This window comes from Apteryx rowi, unplaced genomic scaffold, assembly GCF_003343035.1.
Source record: "Apteryx rowi isolate R43461 unplaced genomic scaffold, aptRow1 scaffold_226, whole genome shotgun sequence".
Classification (NCBI taxonomy): domain Eukaryota; kingdom Metazoa; phylum Chordata; class Aves; order Apterygiformes; family Apterygidae; genus Apteryx; species Apteryx rowi.
In genome coordinates, this window is record NW_020448597.1 from 902,361 (window position 1) to 928,617 (window position 26,257).

Genomic DNA, 26,257 nt, shown 5'->3' on the forward strand with positions numbered 1-26,257 from the left:
ATGTTTCTAAGAGCAACCTTATTCATACATTTTATAGATTCCTATGAAAGTGTACATTGTGGCCTGGAGAATGAGAAATGTCAAGCTTTATAGCCTTAAAACAAACTTAATGGAAAACTGCCCATAAGAGGTACCAATGTTCCAAAATGTAGGCTTAAACATGGATATAATTATTTGTGACCAATCACAGAGATTTTGTGAGAGAGAATGCAATTGCTGAAATATTTTTTTTAGGTTATTAAACAAGTACCGGGGTGTAGATTTCAAACACTGTGTATTATACTCCCGTCTGCCTTAGCGAGGGTTGCCAAGCACTAATTTGAATAGCACAGTGCCTTGGTAAAGATATTAGTGACCTTCTGCCTCATTGATTGAGATGCAGGTGTCCACAGAGCATTGTTCCTACCAAGTTCTCAGAAGAAAGAGAACTTTCACAGGATTTCCCTGTTGAAAATTTTGGCTGAAGTCAAAAGAACACTGCCTGCCATGCCAACAACCTGGGAGATGAGCTCAGTTATTAGCAATCAACAATCTCATTTTTTGCTTTTCTTTAAATGACTGACTGAACTGTATAATCTGAATGATGAGTCTCCTCTTTAATTATGATGTTCTGGTAATAAATAAATAATAATAAATGACCTAACTGGGGATTAAATGAGTCTTTTGGCTGCTATTCTTATGCTATTCTGTCAGCCAAACCATTAAAGCATCTGTCTGATCTAATGTTTGTTTTGTTGATATCATTCACCAAGGCTATAACTTCAGATGCAGTATACAAAAGACAGCCTGATGCCTCAATATTATCTGCTTGAGTAAATACAAAAAAGCACAAATAAATCATTTCAAGAAGAGTTTAGGCCTCCCTTTCTGCCTCAGTAATTAAGTACAATTATACCATAATATATCTTGCTGTAGGCACAGATTCTGAAGGGTGTCCACACGTGGATGTTAACTTCGATAAAAGTAAAATGTGAATTAAGAGCAAAATTATTTTCCTCATACTCTTACCATTTGTGAAGGATTAAGTTTTACTAGAACAATCCTTTGTACTCCCAGAATTCAGCTCCATGATTGAACACAAAATTAAGAAAAAACATTAAGTCATATTTTACTTTATAGGTGGGGTAGGTGAAGAATATTCATATAGGATGTGTAGCAGTTCCACTGATTAGCAATGTCTTGCTAAATTACAACATCTTAGTTATGTGCCTGTACTCCGCAATAGTCATCGCAGAGAGTCATTCAGGCATAGCAGAGCTCTAGGTAGACAAACCCTGAGCAAACCAACAGAGGAGTGAGCCTCTTTCAACAGCCTGTTTTGAATGGGTCCTGTTTGAAGACCTGGGCTGGAAGAAGGAAGGAACCAAACCTGCCAGTCAACTGCTGACTTCTATCTCCTTAAATAAAGGCCACAATGCCATGTGCAGTTCACGGCGCCTGTAAAACTGGGACTTTTTTTGGCACAGTTGGAAATGAGCCAACAGAAAAGAAGCAGCATGAGGTGACTGTTGCAGTGACACCAGTCACGTGCAAGTAGTTAGCTACAGTGATAGTCCTCGGAGGTAAGAGCAGCCTGGCTCCAGAGGGCACTGATGCACAGCTGGACTTCCCCTGCACACCCTGATGCTAGAGCTGGGTTTACCATCATACTGTCTCTTCTCTGAGCCCTGAAGACATGCTAGCAGAGGAGAGGCCAAAGCCAGGACAGTCCTGATATGAGCCAGTTCACTCACGGCCATTTCACATGACACTTGAGATATAACCTACTGATCAATAGTAGCTGGGGGACAGAAAGAAGCTCAGACCTCTTTAGCCCCCCTGGGAAAGCCATGTCTGACACCACCATTCCCACCCCAAGCCACCAAGGAGGCAAACATCAGTGCCTCATTTGCGCTGAACTCCCTTACACCCTCTTCTACTAGTATCAGGGAGGCTCAAGTGTAAATGGGAAAGAGACTCACCAGCTCTTTTACACCCTGCACCACAACAGTCCCCAGTTCCCACTTGGATCTTATTTATCCTATTCCTTTTCTACTTCTTTTTGCCTTCTGTCTCACAGGAGTCTCGATTAGTCAGCCAGGACAAATCTAATCTTGCGACACTTTGCTGTGATTAGTTTGGCAAGCTACAAGCCATTCCCGAGCAGCGCAATCTTGGTTAATAAAACCCTCTCTGTTTTCCACAGACTAGCCAAAGGAAAGCAAGAGCCAGCCAGCCATTCTGTACAGCCAGCAGAGGAAAGCCAGTGTCCAAGAATGGCTAAGGGGTTTGCATGCCATGTACTATACCCACGGTCTTCCAGCAACTGAAGTGTGGCTTCAGGGTTAGAAATGATTTTTGTTTACCTATTACTGTCCTTTTTGCTTGACCTGCATGTACACCTTCACCTAAGTAACAGAGACAACGGAATCTTACTTATTGCTTCTGATAACATGCTAATAGGTTTTTTTATTTCCTTACCCCAATAAAATATATATGTACTATTAGGAGACACTCAGATGAGGTTCTCTCTCATGAGATGTTTTATAAAAAAATGCAGGGAGGAAGAAGAGAACAGTAACAGGAGGAATAAATCACTATCAAGTGAAAAACCTGTTTTTTTAAATGCCTCTTTACACTGCATGTGCAAGAGTATTTACTGGGCTATACAAAACAGCCCTTTTCCTCTGCTCTCTTCCCCTTAAGGGTTAAGCCTTCAAGGATTCAGGAAGATGCTTCCTTCCCTTCACAGCTGAACTCTTCTGTCAAGGGTAGCCTTGTTCTGGGAGAGTTCTTGCTACAGGCTTACCAGTCAGCATCTTTCCTACCTTAACAGTGGTTCAGTCAAAATTACCTAGACCAAGCTCTTCTTCACAGACCTGAGGGGAACAGGCCCATTAAAAAACAATCCCTCCTTGCAGAAGAGCCAGTGTCAGGCATCTGCACAGTGGCAGACAGAAAAGCCCAGTGAAATGCAATTTTGTTGTATGTGGGTTTCCCCCCCCCTGCTTCTTTCCTTCCCCCCACCCCCCCCCCAGCAGTTGATCATCTTCTGCTAAACATGAACATACAGCTTTACAGAAACAGCTTTCAAAAAAAAAAAAAAAAATTAAAACATGGACTGTCTTAGACAACTCCAGCAACAATCAACAACCACTGGCCAGGGATGAATTCTTTTTCCCCAGATTTATCAGCCAGATACTTGCAGGTTCTAATTTCCAGAGACCCTAGACCCAACCACCAGGAACCAACTTCCTTCCCTTCAAAACTGAACCAAGTTCACAAGAAGAATTTCCTTCCCTTCTAGTGTGACTCCCTATCCTCTAAGGCAAAGCCTTTTTATAGCAGCAGCTGCAATTGCATACAGCTGGTTGGCTTCCTGCCCCTCCTAGGGGCTGCTGTTAACTCCTTCTTCCCTGCGTCCAGTGTGCACAACCTCACCTTATCCGTAGCAATTCCCTACTCTCTGACACCACCTGAGCATTCACAAGCCTTCCCTGCACCACCACTTTGTTATCTCTCAGCTAAAGATTGCAACTATAACCCCTTGTAATTTAATTTGCTTGATGAAGCATGCAGCTTTCCCCATTTAATTTACAGGTTGTTTTTAAAGACTGCATTGAGGAAAAAAGGCAGCAGGACATGTCTTTGACTATGCACTGTACCTATGAGGCTTTCCAAGAAAGGCACTGGCACCTGGATGCAATGTGTTGTTACCTCCCAAAGCGTTTCTGTGGGGCTGGGACTCCAGAGCCACTGGAGAGGGTCCTTTCAGTCCGGTCAAATCACTGACATACATATGCATGCTCATGTATGCATCTGGAACATTATTCTTCAATATATCATTCAAGGAACAGAATATTGTCAAAGGTGTTATTAGGGGTCATTAAAAACCAAGCTGTGGAAAGACTGATATTTTCAAGGGAAACTGTTTATAAATTATCTAGAGTAAATACCTGAAAAATGTCTTAACTTATAAAAAAAGAAGTGCAATACTGCCCATTTTTTTCATGCTTTGATGAAAACAGTCAAACTAATTTTAATTAAATTTCCAAAACCACCAGTTCACTTTTGGACAGAAAGCACAGGACAGTTCAACCCAGTGATCAAATTTATTTTTAAACTCATGACTAACTAAAAAGAAGGGGTTATAATGAGGAAGCCTTTGCAACTCTAAAGCTATCAGTAAGAAAATAGCCAACAACAGTCATATCCTCACGCTCTGGTCCCAATTCTGCCAACACTCAGACATCTGATAACTCCTGTGCAAGTGACCAGTGTGACTCTCCTGCGCAGTGCCCTGTGTGCATGTGCAATTCCAGAAAGCCTGAGCTAATTTTTCACCCTGAATTTCTCTGAAAATCTGGCCCTTGTCTACAAAATTGGTGTCTATGTTAGATCATACAACTTACATTTATAAAAAGTTATTTGTTTGAAGACACAATCTCTTTAAAGGACCTATTAAATTTTCACAATTATATAGTAAAGTCAAATTTGAATTATTTATTAGATATTGTATTCTATAGTTTATTGTACCTAAAAGGAAAAAAGGGCTAAAAATAACACTTAATTATCTGCTGGTTATTTCCAGACACACAAAGTGCTGAGGTTTTGTCCTTGTTAAGAAGATTATCTTCGCTTTTTCCTCTGGAATGCATGTAAAACAGCTCTTGCCTTGCTGCAAGCTTTAGCAAAACGTTCACTACTAAATTACCTGTTGTCCAGGGACTTACGTTTTGCAATAAGCTGCTGAAATTGCATTTTAATAAGGAGTCTTGACCTGTGCTGCGTATTTCCCTTCAAGGCTCCACAAGCCATTTTTCTTACGGAGGTTCTGACCTGAGAAGCTCAACCTGGATAACCACAGCCAGAGGGGGATAAAATGCAACACCTAGGAGATTTCAGTAAACAGTAAAACCATTCCAACTTAATCTGTGCTAAAATGCCTGGAATGTGAGAGCCACCGATGATGCCCGTTGTCTGTGTGTCTGACTGAATCCTTTCTTTTCTCTGAGGAAAGCAGAGCCTGGGAACTAGGCCAAATGCCTGCCACTTACCTTAAATTGATCAGCCACTTTAAGATTAAAAACACTGAAAACTGCAACACCATGAAAACAAGGCTCCCTTCACATTAAAGGCAAAATGCAACATTGGGTTTGCTGTGATCTTTTTTTCCATTTTACTCAGTGTACACTTTTTTCCATTTCTGCTCAAAGGTAGAAGCCAATAGTTACAGCATCTTGGCCAAGTATTCATTATGGTTTATAAAAAAGAAATTTATGGCTATTTAGAAGTTGGCACAAAAGCACGTTGTTGCTGGAGAAGAAATAAAGTTTTGAAACAGTCTAAAATATTGGATCTCTTATTTCAAGTAAAAGCTATATTGTATCTTTGTCTGTTGTATTTAGAATATTATTTAAGTGTGTACTTGGGGTAATCACTGGTAAATTTCTCAGTGGTTTTATACTCTGTAAATACATAATCAATTCAAGAATTTACTTTGTTCTCTAGAAAACATTTCATTGTTGCAATAAAGGTAAGTGTAGAGATAAAATAATAGAAAAAATCATCACTTGCAGAAGCAGGTGCACCTACATTAAATGAACTGAGGGTTTTTTGCATCTATCTTTTCTCAAAAACGGATTAGCAGTACAATACCAAAGACTTATCTGACAGTTCATAAAAAGTTCAGGCTGGGTCCACAGTCAAACAATCTTGCCATTATGGCTATGCCCATACCATGATGCTGTCAAAACCTTCCAGTAAAAATAGCACTTTGGCTGGTAGAGCTTATACCACTTCCTCAACTTAAACAAGTCTATCAGAACAGACACATTTAAGCCAACATAACTGTGTCTATAACTGGATTTTTTGCGGTACAGAGGTAGCAAAAAATATCATATCTCTAACGCACGTTGGCAGAAGTGCCAATATGAGACCTGGTCTCTTGTAATTTCAACTGTCCTCAGTGCTACATGGCTTAATTCAATTATTTAAACTGTTTCTCTTCAGTATTTCTTGACACAGATAGCCATAAAAATGACAATTATGTAACATAATAGTTATTTATGTAACATCCCAAACCAGTTGCTCTGTGTCTGCAGTCATCCCTATGGGAGTGACAGTGAGCTCGTGCCCGGTGGACTGTAGTGTCCATGCAAGCTCCCTGGGGACCACCCTGGGCGTTCACTCAGGGGCCCAGGATGAAAGCAAGGGGGAGCGTGCTCCCCCTCTGCTGCTGCTGTTTGCCTGCCAGCAGCTGGATTTTCTCTCTTCTCTCATAGGAGAGTCATTTGCTTGTTTTTAATCCTCTTTTTCTCATTTTAAGGTCAGATCAAGCAGAAAAGACACATGACTTTTTGGCCGTGCACGTCCTAGGAGGCCATAAGATGCTAGCCCTCCAAAGGTTTGGCTTAATTAGGGGGAGGTCAGCCAGCCAAAGAAGGCCAAAAGTAAAACATAAAAATATACTTCCTGGGAGGGAAATTAGATTGGTTAAAAGAAGAAAAACTCATATTAGATTCACAGAACCTAATGTTCAAGTGTCTGATTTTAGCTTTGTCTCTACACATCGCTGCATCTAGGGCAGCACTGCTAGAGTCACTAAGCGGTGCGGCCAGGACGCAGGAAGACAGCAGTGCCAGTCACAGGCCTGGAGAGCTGTACTCGTAACTGTGCAGTTATTTGGGAGCAGGAGGAACAGAGGCATGTCTCTTCTGAACATTGAAGAAATATGTTGGTGCTTTCTTGTTTCTCAGGACTGGGCTCCCTACCTGACAGTTTCTAAAGAAACATAACAAAAAGTGGTCACTGCTCCAAAAAACTTAAAAGTTAAGTTCATGATGGAAGCATTTAATTTCCTTTTTGAAAATGCAGCCAGGAACTTCAGAGACCTTTCTTTCATCTTCCACTCAAGCTGCTATAGGAACGCACTTGCCAGTCTGCAGGTTGAGTAGAATGACTGGTTCCACCAGCGGGAACTAGAAGGATGTAAGGTAATGCAGAGCATATACCGCGGCTCTAGTGTGTGGAGATCCCTAAATAAAAACATAAGGAGTTAGTCAATGGACTTGTAAACTTTATGGCCAAAGGTGAACAACTGTGGAAAATAGGAGAATAGATGAATATGGGAAGATACTGTCCATGGCAGTTTTCCTTTTGGAAATCTGTGTTTTGGGGACTTCCTGAGCCATATGATGTCTCTTCATCAAAGACTTTCTGTAAAAGCTTTTTGAAACCATTTAGACATTTGGTACTTAAAATGCCCTGGGGCAATCAATTCTGTAATGTTAACTGTGTGCTTTACATTTCTCTTTTTTTTAAACCTCCTGTCTGAGAATTTTATTTGGTGATTCCTCATTCCTGAGATAGGTTTACAAGAATGTGTAATTATTTTTAAGTCATTCTCCCTTTTCACCACCTTATGAATTTCTATTCTATCCTCCATAAAGTGGCTCTTTTCTAGGTCTAAAAACCCTGATCTGTTCAGTTTCTCCATGTACAGAAATCTTTCTGTACCTGGTCATCACTATTGTATCCCTGTACCTTTTCTGGTTCTTTCACGTATTTTTAGAAAAGGCTTCCCAGTACTGGAAATAATACTCAAGATTTTGGCACCAAACAAGTAGCATAATGTTGTTTTCCACTTTATTCTTGCTTTCTTTCCCAACATTCTTTTTTTTTTTTTTTTTTTTGATCAATGTTAGGCATGGAAAAAAGGTCTTCAGTGAGCTATCCAAAATGGGTCCAAGACCTCTCTTTACAGTGCCATTTTTATTGCCCAGTCATTTTATTAAGTGATATCATGAGATCCTTCTTTTTCCTCTTTGCTGGGCAAGTCCTAGAGACCTGTGGAACCTTGCAGGTAGTGAAGACTATTTGCTCATACATTTGTCCCCCACTTCTTTATCCTTGGAATGACCTTCCCCTAATGGTATGTCTAAGAATTTCTGAAGAGGAGCATTTGCCAAAGACTTTTTGGAAATCCATCAAAGTACAGTATCACCATCAGTGCTTCCTTAAAACAAACACCTGTGAAAATCTTTGATAGATTGGGGAGGCATGATTTTTCCTGCAAAAGGTGTGTTAACGCCTTCTCTAATATCATATTTTCTATGTATCTATTAATTCAGTGTTTTTATAGCTTTATCCAATTTGCCTGGTATAGAAGTAAAATTTGCTCAAATATTTCCTAAAATCACCTAAAAAAATCAAACTATATCGGTCAGCTTTAGTTCCTTTGGTATTGGTAAAATTTAAGTGATTACACAGTTACATAGTACATCTCATAGTTCAGAAACTTCAAATTGGAGCTCCTTTAGAACATCTGGTTCTGGTGATTTGTTCCTGTTTATTGGATAGATTTGTTTGAAACCTCTTCTGCTGACACATCAGTTTGATGCAATGTCTCAAACTCTTCTCTTCTAAAGAAAGACTGTGTGGATTCTCCCTAAGGCTCTTTGTGATGAATATTGATACAGTAACTCATTCAGCAATTTCCTATGGCTTTATCTTTCTCAAGTGCTCCTTTTACATTGTGATCACCTATTTGGCAGACTGTGACAGGCTTCCTGCTTCTGCTGTGTTTGAAAAAGGATTTATTAGTAGTTTTTATACCTTCATCAAGTTACTCCTCATAATATTATTTGGCCTGCTTATTATGGCTTTACGGTTAACTTGCTGAAGCTTATATACCGTAAGATTTTTCTTACCTGAAATTTCTACTTTTTAAAGGACTAATTACTTTCTTTAAATCTCTAATATTCTTCTCTACTGTTTAACTATGATGGGGGTAATTTTGTTTTTTTTTTTGAGGGGCTGTTTTGTGTGACTATTTAAACATTTCTTTGGATTGATATTATTCATTCATTTCGAGTTTCTAATATGATGCCAGTAAACAATTTCCATGTCACCTGCAAACATTTTAGCCTTTTAGATTTCAGTTTTAATTTCATTTTAACAGGCACTCTTATTTTAATGAAATGAAACACTATTGAAGAAGATCACTTATTTTGACTCTTTTGTTGTAACAAGGATTCTGAATTAAAAAATATTGCTATCCCTCCTATCCTGTGTGTCCTTCCTTGTTGCCCTTTGCACTGCTCAAGAGTTGCCTTTTCTCGAATTGTTAACTAGTTGGTCAAAGAAGGCAACAAAAAATTCAGTCTCTGCATGGTAACCTTTCATGATATTTACACAGTCTACACGGGCATAAATGAAGTCTCCTGTTACTGCTGTGCTTTTTGACAGATGGTGCCTGGTCTCCCTTGGCATGTCACAGTCATTGTCACTATTCCAGCTGGGTGGCTTATGGGGTAGCCGTTACGTTACACCTTTCATATTACACTGTCTCACCAGATTCACCAATTTCTGCCTACTACCTGCTATTTTAATATCCTCATTTATCATCAAGAATTCCAGTTCACTTATTTATTTTTAGACTTGTAACATTTATGTTGAAGCTCGTATATATTTCTTGTCGTCCCGCTTGTCTATTTTTATGCCCTCTGCTTAAACAGGACTTTACTTGTTGAACTTGTTCTCCACTATTTCCTTCTTGAATTTTATCAACTTCTGTTCTACCTTTTATTCAAGGACGCAGAGTTTTATAACTTCAGATCTAGAGGATGCAGCACCCCAAACTCTTCCTCACCTGCCAGCTTTCCTTCAATCTTAACTTAAAAAATTTCCATTTGACCTTTTTTATCTTCAGTGTCAGCAGCCAATTCCATTTTGGTTTACATCAGGTTCATCCTTCCTGCTCTATTTATTCAAAAAATTTCCCTCATAAATCAACTCTTTCTTTCCTTCACTATTTTCACTGCCATGCACTGAAACTCAGTTTTCTGCTTTCCCTTGTTGCATTGATGGTGAGATTAATCCACTGCCACAATGTCCAGCACCTCAGCAGAAATTGGCTGAGTTGCTCTCTAGGTACTATAAGGTTTGGAATTAGTTAAGACCTGTATTTGAAGTCTGTGGATTTCTTTTCAACTATGATCTTCAACTGCTAGGCTTTAAAATCTACTAAAACTTAATAGAAAAGGATTTAAACTCTGTAAATTTATCTTTTCACTAAGCTGTATTCTACAGTCTCAACATACTTTAAAATCTGACCAAACTTGAAGCCTAGATGAACTCTACAATCTCTCCCTAAAATTAAATGTTAAAAAATAAAAGCTTCTTATGACTAGCTAAGATGTAGAATTCAGATTTATTTGTATACATTTTAAAACCTGTTGAACTCCAAAATCAAAGTTAATCTAAGTAATATCATAAATTACGGATTAAAATTCTGAAATCATAGGTTCCTGACTGGGACTTTTAGATTCTATGTAGTCAAACTACAGTTTCACCTATAGTCTCTTAAGAAGTTTAACTTGAAAATACTTGTGTCCGTGAACAGGGAACACTGTGTAGATGAATGTGCAAAGATAATGTCTCAATGGACTTTTGCTTTTGCCCTTTGGACTATAAAAACGGGACCAGTGAAAGATTTTTGAAGGCACAAATATTAGTTAGGTACCTGACTACCACTGAAAGTTAGTGGGAATTGTAACTCATACGTCTTTTGTGCCTTTGGCAACTGTCCCTTTAGGCTGCAAAGTGATTGACATGCTTTTGAAAATGTTACCCAGTATTCCTTTTTGCTTAAATAAGATGGTCTTTGAAAAGAGTAATGCTTCAATCTCACAATTGCAATTCTGTGATGTAAGCATGAATACAAGGATTCAGGGTTTCAGGAGCAACAAAGGACCTGGAGACCCAGGGAAATGAAGAAACAGCTCTTTCATCTTCTGACCACATCAATTTTCTGTCAGTTTCTTTGATTTGTAGTGACTGTCAGAGACCCTGTGAATGCTTCCTTGTAAGTGGCTCTATCTTCAGGAAGTTACCTTCAAAGAAAGAACCATAGAAATGATTGGACAAATGTTCTTTGCTCAAATATGGAATATGTCTCTGTTAAAGAAAAACTCTGAATGAAATGAGACATGGCTTTAGTTTACACACCAGCAAGGTAAGCAGGAATTGTTCAGGAATCATTGCAGACTTTCATACCCTAACTGTACTGAGTACGTTAACTGCCGTACTGCACAATTGGTCTGCTGCTCTTGGCATACGCAGGACAAATGACTGTCAAATGTTTTAAAGTTCTTTTTACTTAACAAAGCCAGCACTATGAATAAGAGTCAATTATTTTTAAAGGGTCACATTTTAAAACCAAGTTTTAAAATGATAGAGGAGGAACAGACCTTGTTTCCATAGCTCTTGACATACAATAACACAGCAAATGACCTGCAACTTCTGGATTATCCATGGGGAAAAGTGAATTTCTGCAGGCTGTGGACTGGACTATTCTGACCTCACTTTAGACTTAAAGTAAAAGGAGATCATACTAAACTCCCTGTGTAGACAACATAAAGACCTAGACATCTCCAGAAGGCAATTTAGACCTTAGATGAACTGAACTGCCTCCACAGGTAACAACCAGGGCAACAAGAGTAATTAAGCTTGTAATCCAGGTGTTTCAGTTGTGTGTTTAAAGTTAGATGGTTTGAATATGGGTCTTAATGTCTTAAATAAATTTCCATCCTCCTGTCTGATGTCAAGAAGAGAGGGGTTATTATCAGTGTTCTTGTTCCTCGTTGTGCACTGCCCTTCCCCTGCTGGCTAAAAGCCAGCGATACAGAAGTGGAAGTGATACAGACCAGCCCTGAATATCCTAACCTGCAAGTGCTGTTGCATTTCCTATGCAGGAAATGAAGGGCCTAGGCTGAAGTTTTTTCTATCAGTCTGATAAGTGGAGACTGTTGAAGCTCTTGTTGCCTCTAGCAGTCAGAGAACTTTTATTTTAGAAATGTCCAAGCTCCTGGGGAGATATTTTGCTTTCTAATAGTGAGCAGGTTGAATGCATTACACCATGGGATTCTTTCACCTTGAAAGATTTTGAAAGGAGTTCATACTCATTCTAATTTTATACTCAGTGCACATTTTTAACATTTATAATCATTTTTCTATATCCAGCCAGTTCTGTATTTTGAGTGTGATTCAACCACTGAAGATATAGAACAAAAATCCACCCACTTTTCTTTTCTCATTGATTCTATTGAAGATAAAAGTTCATGAGGCTTCAGAGTACTATCTGGCTAAGACCCACTTTGTTATTGTGTGTTTTATGTTATTTTAAATACTCTCATACATCTATTTTTCTCTTGCACTCACATTCCTTTGCCCCCTTGTCTCTCTTTTCCTAAATGCTTGCTTTTAGTGTTCTCATGCCAAACTGTCTTTCTCTTTAAAAAGCTGAAAATACACCTGAAGAGGATGGAAAAAAGATTCAAAATAACTCCTGATGACTCGATATTTTTCTTATCAGTAAAACCTACACTTTAGTTATATTTTCTCTCAGGAAACAAATGCTCAGCCCTTGTGCTTTGTTGTGATGAATGGCTACCATACACAAAGGCCATCACACCACAGATCATAATAAAACCAGTGCTTAAAAAAAAMCAATTCCCTTGCATTGTAAAAAACAAACAAAAAAAGAACAAGAATTAGGCATCATTATTCTTCTCCCACATCATTACCTTTTTGTTTCAGGAGGTTTTGAACCCTGAAATTTTGGAACAAAATTGACATTTTCCACTTCGGAAGTGAGAGAGAGAGGATCACCTGTGTTAGAAATATTTAACTGCAAAATCCAGTAGCAACTGGAGTAGCTGTCACCTTTGGCATCTTCCTTGTGTGAGCTGTGGAAGGAAAGACAAATGGGGAAGAAAAGCCTAGCAGACTGCTGGGACCTCTTTGCTTTTATCCCTGGTCAAAGCTAGTTTTGAGAAAAGGTATGCCCTGCACCTGCCTACAGAAGAAGGTATGGACAGCTAAAAACAAATTTGCTATATGGAGGCAATCATCATTTCTCATTAAACTCATCACTTTGGTGACAGTGATGAACCTTATTTTCTTCCTATTTTGGGGAAAGAAGACCAGAAAATTAATGAAAGTGAACAAATTCCCCCAGCCCCCTGCCTCCAAAACAAACCCCCCAAAACAGAGTAAAGCTGGGGCTATCCTGCTTTTTTCACAAATGTCACTTTGCTGACACAGGTCTAGTGTAGTGTGATCATGTCATGTTTCACTGAATTAATCAGTTAGAAAGACACAAACCATAGTAACTATTGACTGTCTACTTTGCTGTCTTTATACAGGCTTCAAAATTCAGTGATGAGCATCACAAGCAGATCTGGGACACTCATAAACATGCAAAATTGAACATACAGAATGCAATCTGAATCAGGAAAAAGAATTATTTTTTCCCATTTTCCCAACACTCCAACAGAGTTCAAGATACTCAGGATGGGAATGCCATTCTCTAGGCATGGGAGTGAATGAAGGCAGTGATGACCCGGGCAGAAACAAAACAATACAGAGACAGCTCAGGAAAATATTTTGCCTACTTTCTAACTCATGCCCCTTCCAAAGTAATACGAAGGCAAGTCATAGCAGATTCAAAAGTGGGTATGAACAAGCATTTGGACACTGTACAAATTTGTACTTAAGAGTGGGCAACCTCTTGGATCATGTGTGTTTCTGACTCTCCAAAATAATCACTTATTTATGTTTGATCTCTTACAATCCACTCTTGCCTGTTCTACAATAAGTAATATTTTTGCATTAAATGTGACAAAACCTTCTCTAGCTTCTTACCTTACACAGCCAGGACTGAGATGGATCCAGACTGAAGAGAGTCCCACATCCAGGCTTCTTTATCATTGTGAAAGTATTTATTAACAAATGACAAAAAGAATCATTCCTCAAAGCGGGATTAGATAGACTTGTGACACTCTGCCAGATGTTGTCTAACCTGTTCTTTCCGTCAACAACAGGGATTCCACACTTTCCAGAACAATCTATACCRGCACTTCCCTAAGTTCATTGTTAGAATTTTTTTTCAGATCTCTATCTGAAAGCTATTCTTTAATTCCTGTCTGTGACTTCTGTCTTCTGGCTGCCTTCTATGAATACCTGAGGTACCAGTAGTTCTCCATATCTAAACCTTCCCCAAAACCTAACTCGAGCAGAGGTCACCACCACAGCCAGCCTGTATATCCTCAAGACAGACTTACTAAGAACCAAGGAGACAAAATTAACAGCTGTTAAGTGTAATGAAGTGCAGCTAAAGACTGCAGAATTAATGAGCTATGCTATTTAACTCTCCCTCTTCCGGTGATTCCATGTTCCTGTATCTTGCTTACATGTAATCTCCAGTATTTGTAAACACCTTCTCCAGACTGCTGGCTGCTCTGGACAAGGACCTAATTTTCTCCTTCTCTGTAAATCTCTAGGTTATTTTTGGCACTTTCCAATGACAGAGTAATGAATAATGCACATTTTGTTTATATTGTGATGGGCCCCTTCTCCCTTCACTGAGGGGCTGGGGAATGTTATTTGAAAATGTGGAGAACAAGGTTGCTGGAGGCGAGGCTGCCTGAACTATGTTTCGGGTGGTTTCTGACTGCACCGAAGGTTGGATTGGTTGGATTTTTCTTTCAAATATCCCAATAGTCTGATATTTGAGGGACAACACACAATGTCACCTTTGCCATGCTTACAATAGAAAACATGGAGTATGATGGTCCAGTCATAGGGGGAAGTGAAAACACAATGTCCACTGCTGTCTGGAACCATCTGCAAAAGCCTGTGATGACCTACCTGAAGCATAATACAATGACTCTGAGAGGCCTACACTGAAAAAGTCTAAGGGTTAGCAAAACTGTATAGTAATTCAGTAACAAGGAAAACAAAAAATTCAGGATTAGTTTGAATATGTCTGAATTAAATACTGACTACTAAATCCCAGAGGATTATCTCACTCCTATCCACTGCAAGAACTGTGGCTTTCCATACCTCATATTTCTTCCCTGAAGAGGCCCTGTGAGAGGTTGTCCTCAGAAGCTCCTCCACTTCCCCCAGTTGGTCTTTTCTTCTGTGAAAGGATGATTGGTCTGTTGGTCTTCTCCAATCTCTCATAGGCAACAGCTATCCTACACCATTTTCTTGGGAATGCTGCTAGGAAGGTGGCTACCATTTCCACCTGAGAAAGAAGTACTCAGGGTTAGAGTAAAAAGGTAAGAGTCTTGAGCCTCCCTTTGCAAAGGAGACTATCTGTTGCCTGCTAAAAGAGATCCACAGACAACGGCTCCCAGAATGGCAGACAAGAAAAGCCCACAGCTAAGCTTCCTGGAAAATCTACTGCAACAATTATAAATGGAAAAATGTTCTAAAACTTGAGTTTTTTTTTTTTGGTTTTGTTTTGTTTCTACTGAGCTCAAAAAAGAAGGAAAAGGAAACCCATTTGTATAGTGGTCAGTCAAAATACATTCTGCAGACTCTGCAAACTTACATACATAAGCAGTCTGTTAAGCTCAGCCAGTCAGAAAACCCAAAGCACCTTGTGACTTTTCATCAATCCCAACTCAAAGTTCCAGATGTGAGATGAACAGTCACTTCTGGGTGTTTGTAACAATAAAACATTGTAGCATCCCATTACAGCAAAGTTTAAATTAACATGGAAAATTTAGCTTGAAACACAGTATATTTATAGATAATCTGGTGATTAAAAAAAAGTGGATGTTTCCAAGTAAAATTTTAATATTTCCTTAAGTTCTGGACAGGCCTCTATTTATGAATATTAAGAAAAGTTACATGTGAACTTGAAAAGGAGAGATAAATTGGAAAGCAGATCCTTGTTCCTTCCCACTTTTTACAACGAGAAATACATAAAAGCAAAGAAAATGTCTATGTCTAGTAGATTTACTGCATCTGTTAAAGAAAACAGGCAATTTATGATTTTCAATTTGTTGATCCATGCAAGTAAGGTTTGACTGTGTGGTGTGGGTTATTGCTAAATTAAGATAGAAAAGAACCATGAATAAAGCAAGAACTGCATAGCAACAAAATGTTTTGTGAATAATATATCATTGGTAATACAATTACATGCATTGTTTTAGTACCTGATTAAACAGTGAACAAATATGACCATTTTGATCTGGCAAATTTTCTTGGTTATGAACATCCCTTCAAAGGAACTCTGGCCGATAAAGTGGCAATAAAATACTGCCATTCAGGCATATCAGATTGCACATGCATTCTTTAAAAAAAATATTTGCAGCTGAGGTTTGACATACAGTAAAATCAAGTTATAAAGGAGACTGTTTCTGTGTTTGTTAGCAGCAGCTGCAGATATTAAATCAACTGCTCCAACAAGAGAACAGCTCATAGAGCATACTAGAGTGGCTAATTTTTCTCCACCCAACTGTTTGAGTAAGGAGCATTTGAACCTACTCATTTGAAGCCTTTGAATTTTTCCATGGATGTAGAGGTCAAGGAATAAAGTGACATGCAAAGTACATCTCTTGTGACCATCAAGGTTCTCATAAACTATCTGTTTTAAGAAAGTGTCTAATTAATAAAAATATAATGCTTTTGGGCTTAGGTTATCTTCCTTCACTCTTTTGGCAAACAGTTTGTCCACTAACTTAAATTGAACTACAGTATATTTTGGAAGTGACAAAGCACATTCCTTCTGGTTAATTTGCAAATGCAGATTAAAGATGTCAGAGTCTCATTTTTACGTGGTTTGCCTTTTTGCGTTCATTTGCAGCAGAAAAACAGATGGCTGGCTAGAGAAAGACTAGGAATTTGATTTAATGGCAAAGCAATATGAATGCAGTTAAACTGAAACACACACTTTGCAAATATACACACACAGTTTTTCAGTTTCTTTTTCTTAAAATGCATTCAGTGCCCAGAACAACTTTTTTTTTTTATAAGTGACCACGGACTGGGAGATGTCATCACCCTGGGGATCAGCGATGGACTGTGAAGACTTTCCAGTCCGGATCACAGGTTTGGATGTAGAACAGTGCAATGCTGACTGAAAGTTATTACCACCTAATAAGTATTCAATGGCAAAATGAAAGGTGAGTGTCAGTCCAGGACCCAGTGGACAGGTGTCCACATCACAGAAACCACAACTACCACACATTCACTGGCAATCTTGTCTGTCTCAAAAAACAGTCCAAGCACTGGACAGGCATGGAAATTTAGCTACACTTTTACTTCTCAGAGATAGCCCAACCTTTCAGGCTTGAGGGACATTAACAGCATAATACGGAAAAGTCTACTGACTAGTTTATGTATACATAGACATCAGCAGAGCCCAGTGAATACTGCAAGGAGTATTTGTGCACAGCCATTTATGTTCTGAATACCTCTTTATTCATACTGCTACTCAGGCACTTTTGAGGGTTTTGTCTGTTTGTTTTTCTTCTGGGAAGGAGGAGTGGGGGCAAAATGGCTAATCATCATAAGATAAAACTGAAAAACATGAGGTGAGCCTCCTCTCACCTAACATTAATAATGAAATTATACTCTCACAAAGGCAGTGATGAAATTCATCATACTTAACTTTAGCCCTCTCAGACCTGTGTCTAGCCTGAGCCAGTCATCTAGACCCCTTCTACAGTCAATGTAAAAAACTGGCTAATTCTGGAAGGTGGTTCATCCAACCTACTTTACACACCTATCTTAGGTTGCTTCTTTCCCTCCACTCACTGTGGAGAAAGTGTGATGAGCTTAGATGAGACTTAGTTTTTAGGTGGCTAAAATTAAATGTAGCAAATGCTCTCCACAGAGGCAGATGCACTCAAACAAGAGCATCTTCTATTTATTATCCTTCTGATTAAAGAGGTTTCGTAACCCAAAGCAAAATCAGTACTCTGGGGTCCAGGTGATCAGTTTGGTACTTTGACAAACAGATGAAGTGTCAGATAGTCAATACACACAATTCATAAATAGGGTTATTAAAATCCCCTGTTCTGTGGGGAGTGACAGCATGCTGAAGTTTGTCTTTAGGTATTTCATGGCCACATGCACAATAGCATGACTTATTTATCTAAATCAGTAATGACACCCATCAGACAATCCCACTTTCTGAGAGGTTTAATACATAGGACCTTGGTATGATCCATTGTCTTCTTGGAAAAAAGCCCCAATGTATAAATTCTTTTTAAAGATGAGAATCATTTCCTGCAACATTACTGTGTAATTCTCAGAGTCTATAAGAGGGGGAGATCCTGGGACGATGAAGGTGTGCTCCAGGAACCAGAAGCTCTTGATGCAGCTGTGCTGTTGCTCATACAGACTGTTCTCACCAACCTTTCCTTCTTTTTTGCACCAAAATCAGGGACAGATTTTGTAGCTTCATCATGAAACAACAAAAGTGCTATTCAGCTGCAGAAGGTGTTGTGTCCCTCCTGCAGGAGGCTGAAAGATTTTTAATTCACAGACTGACTTTTCAGTGCCTAGCTCTGAAAAGCTTATCTTTCACACATCAGTGGGGTGARTGTAAAAGTCACTTGGAACAAGCATGTGCACCTCCCTGTTCAAATAGCTAAAGAGAAATTCTGAGGAAAGAGTGAAATAATATCTTCTCTCCCTAGAATTAATGAGTAGAAGGGCAGGAATCTTTTCTAATTGTACACAGCACAAATTCCTATCTCAGTTCTCCCAAGGAGGACTGTACAGTTCCAAGAGTGAATGAACCCTATATAACCTTTTGACAGAATCATTTTTCAGCATATTACTGCACTTTAAAACTCTGACCTGTACTTCCTCCAGCATTTCACTGTAAACAAAATATTCTACCATCCTAGTTTTCATTTGCCTTCTTATGCTTCACTGCTAGATGCTCTCCCACCCATGAACTAGAAATTATTTAACTCTTTCAGAAGATTTTTTCTTCAAAATCTTTATCTTATCTCTTAGTTCTTGGGGTACTTCGCATATATCTCTTAGGAACATTGATATACTACCCTCACAAAAAGGAGGAATCCATGGTGAGTATATTTCTTGAAGAAGACAGAATAAGGTTTGTAACCTTTTCATTTGTGGGCTTATGGAGCTCATTAAAAAACAGGGCTGTAGCTAGTGAAGGGTGTGGATCTAGATCAGAGGAAAGAAAGAAGTGTTTCATGTTTCTTGGAAGTTACAACCAATCCAAGTGGCAGGCACAGAACTGGGATTTCTCAACATGAATCCAATACAAATTGTTAGGAAATAAAGTTTATTTCAGTTTCTTTTAAAGAGCCAGAAGCTGTTGGACAGCTCAGCAGGAATCTCATAGGATACCTGAAAGGGAGTTGCAAATTGGGCCAAAGACTGAGAAAACATGTTAGATGCTGCAAGCTCAGCTCTCTTTTGTGGTCCTGGCAATTGTATTAATGATGAGAAATGCATCCTGCTCTGACTGAGCAGGGTGGCAATTACCAGGTGGAAAAGAAAAAGGCTCTGGAAGGTCCTGTCTCCAAACGGTGCATATTTTAAGTAACAATAAATCAGTCTGTGTAGAATTTTGATTGCTTTCCATGCTTTTCCTTAATAGTAATTATACAAGGGATAACCCCCTGTCTGCAGTGGAATGGTATATATTACATGAATTACTACCAACTGTAGACATCCTGGATTATCACTATGTTGCACTAATTTGGTACCTTCACAACTCTGTTTAAATGAATCTGAGAGGCTATTTACTATATTTACTGTATTTACTATATTATAAGTGTATGTATATACACTAAATATTCATCTACTATATATATTTAAATATATATAATTTACTATATAGAGGCTATTTACTCTAAAATATAACAGAATCCTAGAGAATCACTTAAAATTTGACATTCAGTCTACAGACAACTCCATTCATAAAAGTTTTTTTGTAAGCAGAAGGCAAGTCCAGTTTGATTCATGGAAATATCATTTAACCAATAAATGCTGTCTTGGCATCTTCAAAATGCTCTCCATTGCTTAGAATGAATACAAATCCCCCATTTGTATGATGTCAGTGGAATCATCCCAAATAAGAAAAAGAGCAGAACTAATCAAGGTACATAGACAGAGTTATATATTGGGGTGGGAGGGGAAGGAAAAAGGAGGAAGGAGAGGGAAGACGAAAGTTTTCAGGAGAAAACCTGAATGCTTTGAAGTGTGCGTTCAGGATGAGAGGGGCATTGACAGGCATGTATAATTACAGACAAAAAACTGATAGATGTGTGATTATAGACAGATGGTTTGCTCAGCAAGAGTTCCTGACAGCTGGGCTCCAGCACCACTTCTCGTAAGTCTTTATGACCTGATCTTTCTTCAGCACATAAATATTCGTGTACTTACATTTTATGTATGATTTACCTGTAAAACCAGTAATGGTTCTGCAAGGTGCTGAACAGTCTTGCTTTTAAAATTAGCCATGAAAACTTATGCCAGATGCTTAAATTTAAGCAGTCCTGCTGACTTCACTGGTTTTCATGAATCTTTCTATTGGTTTCACTGGTCTGTGTCTCAAGCATCAAGGGTAGGTTTTATTTCACCTGATTTTTGGCTATCTAAAGTGAGGTGCTTGTTTCAAGGCAGCCATTGAGGCTGCCTTTGACTCCTTGGAGAAGAGTGATCACCTCCAGAAGGAAATTCCTTCCACTCCAGTACGATGTCTCCAGCATGTGAGACTCATGCCTGATAACTAGTTTGGATGAATTCTGAGTTTGGTTAGTATTAAATAAAAAGACTACCAGCCTAAATTATGTGCTCTAGGATATTCAAAAAATGGGAAATTTTTTCCGCTTTCAACAGACTGCCCCAAAGCAAAAACAGAACTATGGTTATGTGCAGTGGAGGATCCTAGAGTGCTTCTGAGTTCTTGAGTTTGTGTGCATGATGTAGCTGTGTGCAAAATCTCTGTTAGGGCAAGGCCTAGAGAGGGGCCAGCCTTCCCTTTCCAGCCAAAGGACACTTCAGCACTCGAGTAGGAGGGAAGTAACAATTTGCTCTGATCAGCTTCCTAAACCACAAAATCAGTGGTGACAGATTCACGGGCAAGCGAAAGCATCCCATGAGACAGAAATCAACTTGTCTCTTTCCCTCAGACTTTATTTCTTTTAATGTCTCTTTTTAATTCTGTCAGTCTTCATAACAACTTGCTTAGCGTAGGCAGGGAGATAAATTGCTTTGTTGTATTTTATCAGAACTGCAAAGCTGAGGTAAACTAGATAGAAATACACTGTATAGAGACTTCATTCATTTTTATTTCAGCTTTTTATCGTCACACTTTTCATTTCAGTAGCCTGCTCTACTTGCCTGCCTGCTTGACAGTTGTAAATGAGTTTGTTTATGGGGCTTTGATGACTTTGGGTCTTGTTACTAGGTCAATTCTGTCTGATGCTTTAGCATAAAAATCCTGTTTATGAACCTCCCTTCTGTCTTAGCAGTTCTAGGTTATTCTTCCTGAAAATGTTTTGGCCTAAGTAACTTCACATTTGCAAAAGAAAGATAAAGCAAAAGCATCAAATGTATCAACTCACACCTCCATAGGTGTTCTTCTAGTTTTGCACCTCTTTTCATGTGCATTGAGCAATTAGTCCAAGGCATTTAGCTCCTAGTCATGTCATGCAGTGTTACATCACGTTGTGGTTTCTATATGGGGCTCACCAGCAAATTTACCAGTGTTAATTTTGAAGCAGTAGCCACTTCTGCAGAGTTGTCAAAACCACACACAGCCAACAAATATTTCCATACCTTCAATGAAAATGCATCTCAGTTTTCTCTGCACTCATTAAAAGCTAGATTTCTTTTTCAACACTTGTCCTGCAAACTCTGCTGAATGCAGTTATTATGTTTTTAGGACGAGACACATTTTCCACACAGAACTAAGCCAAGGATATCTTAAGCCACTGCAGTTTGAACACGGTCTTTCTTTTGAAATGAAGAGGTGGCTAGCCAGAGATGACTGGTATTATTTGTTCTCTCTTAGTTATGAAAAGATATGTTTGTTGTCTCTGTTTTTGAAGAGTTGATGTTAAACAATGTATCTTATGATAAGGTCAAGAAAGAGTAATACAACTTCAATCTTCCTAATTGCTAGTTGTATACCAACTTTTTAAATTCTGGCACATGTATCTAGAGTGAAATTGCCAAAATAAAACAAAAGCACCGGGCAACAGAGCAATTGTTCCAACTCCTGAGATTCAAAGTCACACACTAATATTTCACATCTGGAAAACTGTTTTGCTAGTGGACGGAGTGAATTGCTGTCCTGCAAGCCACCTGTAGTCTTATTCACACTGTCTACTGACAGCACCCAAAAAGACAAAAGACTCTTTGACCATTTTATACTACTTCCTCCATTTAGGATCATCCATAATGAGCCCCAGAAACTCTGCTATATGTACTACCAGCAACAGAGCAGGCTCCAAACTGTGTTCATGGAAATCAGTACCCACCACAATTCACCAGCCAGGTAATTGTGTGCCCAATGGACTAAAGCAGGGGTGAGGAATCTGTAGTCTTGTCTCCAGCTCATTTTTATATAGCTCCCAACCATGTGATTCTTTTATTCCTTATTACTGGTAACACTACAGATTATATTGATGATGCGTGGTTTGGCAAGTGTCTCCAAAAGGTCTCAAAAAAATAAAGTTCCTCACCCCTGCATTAACCATAAGATGCTAACATCATATCATGCCAGGTATGTTCCAGCAGGGATGGGACTGAAAGAGTGCGCACAAGAACAGTGATATTTAAAATTAGCAAAGACTGTGATTAAAAAAAACGTTCATAATTGTATGTAAAGGGTTTATGTGAGCAGGCCAGTTGGAATGAAAAGGTTCCTTGGTATGCATTTTCTATCTTTACACATGAAACTGTTTCTCTTTACTCTGTTTAACTGCATTCATTGAGGTATTCTAGCAACACAAATTATGAACGGAGCCTGATTTGTAGCTTGTCTGATGCAGTGTAGTTCTATATTTCAGGAGTTCTGCTTTCTCAGAAGAATGTAGTGATCTTAGACCTCTGTAATATTGATTGTGTTTGCTGCAAGCAAGTCTACTGTTGTGAACGATTTAATAGGTATTTCTTTCGAAATCATAACAAAGGGTTATCAGGAAATAACTGCCTAAGTTCCTAAATCTCTAAGACTTTTGTGAAAGACAAGTTGGGTTTTGGTCTTTTTTTCTATTTAGTGGCAGTTTCAGGCTTCTTGTCAGGTGTATTGTATCAAAGCTGCTGACGAACCAAGATGCTCTGCTATGTCCATTATATGCAGCTGCTTAATTCTGAGCTTTGTTCTGTTCTGGGCCTTGTATTCCTCAAAGCAGAGAGTCCTCTCTGAGCCTGACTGCCAATGGCCAGGAATTTGTAGCGCAGGAGATCCAACTGCTATCTGGCTCATTTTTCGCCCAAATGATTAGGCAATTTTAGTAGCAAATAATATCTGTTCATCCAAGGTTAATTTGAGGCCTCTTTCTCAGTTGCCAGAAGCATTTCTGAGGGTATTGCTAGCTTCTGTGAAGTATTTCCTAGGAACCCTTAAAGTAAATGTAAAGTAACACATATGAAAGGCACTGCTTGTCCACTTTCATCTTCTAACCTTTTACCAGCACAAAACTACTACAAAATTAGCATGGGATCATTTTATAATCATTCTATACACAGTGGGCCTGCCACATCCAATGCTTCTGGCCAATTTTTCTCCAACGTAACATTCCTCGTGTAACTGCCCAGAATTTGTAGAGAGGTCCGAAAAGAGCAAAAAAGATCTGATTTAAGCTCACCTGAGATAATATAAATTAGTCACACACATATCTAGGGCAAAATGGAGTCAGTCCCACAGGATGGAAAGGAAGAGTTCACCTCGGTAACAGGAATTTACCTCCATTGTTCATGATAACTTTTGCCTCATCAGTTCCTGTTGTTTTTATTGCAGTCTCTTAAAGACAACTTAGTTTAGTAAATTTTTATCATTTTTGAGAAAATAATACCTTAAACTACTTCAAGCTCAGCTGAAATCCATCTCTTAAAGCACTAGAGACTGTTAAAATGTCTAATACAGCCAAATTCATTTTTATCTAGCCAATGCTGCTGGAACCACTTGTGCTTTTTAAGTGTTGTTAGCCAATGTTCACGCTTTATATTAATGTTCACTTTTTTATACTAAAGCTGTAAGTATATTGGTATCTTCCTGTAGTCAAGAATTTTATGCTTAAGTAAAAGACGACTATACAAAATAAGATAATGAGGAAGCGGTATTTTTGGCATGTTCCTTTATACAGAGTAAAAGGTCAGTGTTAACTCATATGCAGATACACATGAATATGCTTGTTATATAGAAGTCCAATCCTATGAAAGAACCTCTTGTGAGAAACTAGTCACCATAAGATGCTGTATCCACTGTAAAATGTAGAAGATAAACTTTCAGCTGACTAATTCAAATGCCTCTTCAGGATCTAAAGAGACAACAGTTATTGGTTCTGCTTTACTTTTGCCTAGAGCAAATTAATTTACATCTGTTTCACATTATTACAGAACAATGTATTATTAATTAATTCTGCTTGGTTAAGATGAATAAAGCTCAAGAGGACCATTTCAAAACTGTTTGTCAGATTATCTGCCAGTATGTTGGAGGTTTCATTTATTAATGGCACTGGATATTTGCTTAAGCAAATATCTGATATTTCTCCAGTATTTAGAATTACTTTAAGAAGAACTATTCTTATTTCAGCTTGTAAAGATACATCATCCAACGCTGATGTGCATATTTGTCTAAGAACAGCCATTAGCACAAATTTCTACAGCTAATAAAAATCTTCTGGGATCCCATCTAGTCTGAAGTTTTCCTGATTTTCCTGGACTTAATTTCATCCCTTATTTATTTCCTATGTTCTCATTCAAAATTTATTTTTTATCTCCTTTTAAACATGGATAGTCTACTAAATTAAACTACATATACCGTAAGCTTCTGCACCTTAGCAATATTCTTCTGCACAGCTTCACAGATAATATCTTAAATCACAGAATCACAGAATGGTTAGGGTTGGAAGAGACCTCTGGATATCATTTAAGTCTGACCCCCCTGCCCAAGCAGGGTCACCTAGAGCACGTTGCACAGGATTGCCTCCAGGCAGGCTTTGAATATCTCCAGAGAAGGAGACTCCACAACCTCTCTGGGCAACCTCTTCCAGTGCTCTGTCACCCTCACAGTGAAGAAGTTTTTCCTCATGTTCAGATGGAAGTGTCTGTGTTTCAGTTTGTGCCCGTTGCCTCGCGTCCTGTCACTGGGCACCACTGAAAAGAGTCTGGTTCCATCCTCTTGACACCCTCCCTTMAGATACTTGTACACATTGGTAAGGTCCCCTCTCCATCTTTTCTTCTCCAGGCTAAACAGGCCCAGCTCTCTCAGTCTTTCCTCATAAGAGAGATGCTCCAGTCCCCTAATCACCTTCATAGCCCTCTGCTGGACTCTCTCCAGTAGTGCCATGTCTTTCTTGCATTGGGGAGCCCAGAACTGGACACAGTACTCCAGATGTGGCCTCACCAGGGTTGAGTAGAGGGGGAGGATCACCTCCCTCGACCTGCTGGCAATGTTCTTCCTAAAGCACCCCAGGATACCATTGGCCTTCTTGGCCACAGGGGCACATTGCTGCCTCATGCTTAACTTGGTGTCCACCAGCACTCCCAGGTCCTTCTCGGCAGAGCTGCTTTCCAGCAGGTCARCCCCCAACCTGTACTGGTGMMTGGGGTTATTCCTCCCTAGGTGCAGGACCCTGCACTTCCCTTTGTTGAACTTCCTGAGGTTCCTCTCCGCCCAGATCTCCAGCCGGTCCAGGTCTTTCTGAATGGCAGCAAATACTAATTTGCTAAATATTAATTTGTTTTCTTATTTGTTATCAACTCAATCATATTAGGGGTATATCTATGTTCCAGTAATTTGCCCAGTTTTTCTTTTTGACAAAATCTGAAAAAGTCAAATTCTGCTAAAAGAATTTGGGCTTTGGTTTTATGAATTGTATAGGTTTGGATGTATTTTATTCAAGGATTTACATTTTTCAGTTTATTCAATATTTTTTCCACTAATTTTCTCTGTTGGAAGAAAAATAAATTATTCTGAATTTAAATATGAGTTTTGAGTGTTTGAACTAATATCTTGATGATCTTCTCTTACTCTATATGAACAGTAGAAATAACAATGCATTAGAATGCCCCCTTGAGGAACACTGCCAATGACTATCTATTTCAGCCATCGTATACTCAGGAGGAGATCTGAAGTATCTCCAATTTTAGTTCATTCCATAACTGATTGTATTATTAGTCATTTTTTGACAGAACAAGACATAGTCTGTTCTGAACAGGGAAAATACAAGGAAATACGATTCAAGATAACTAGGTC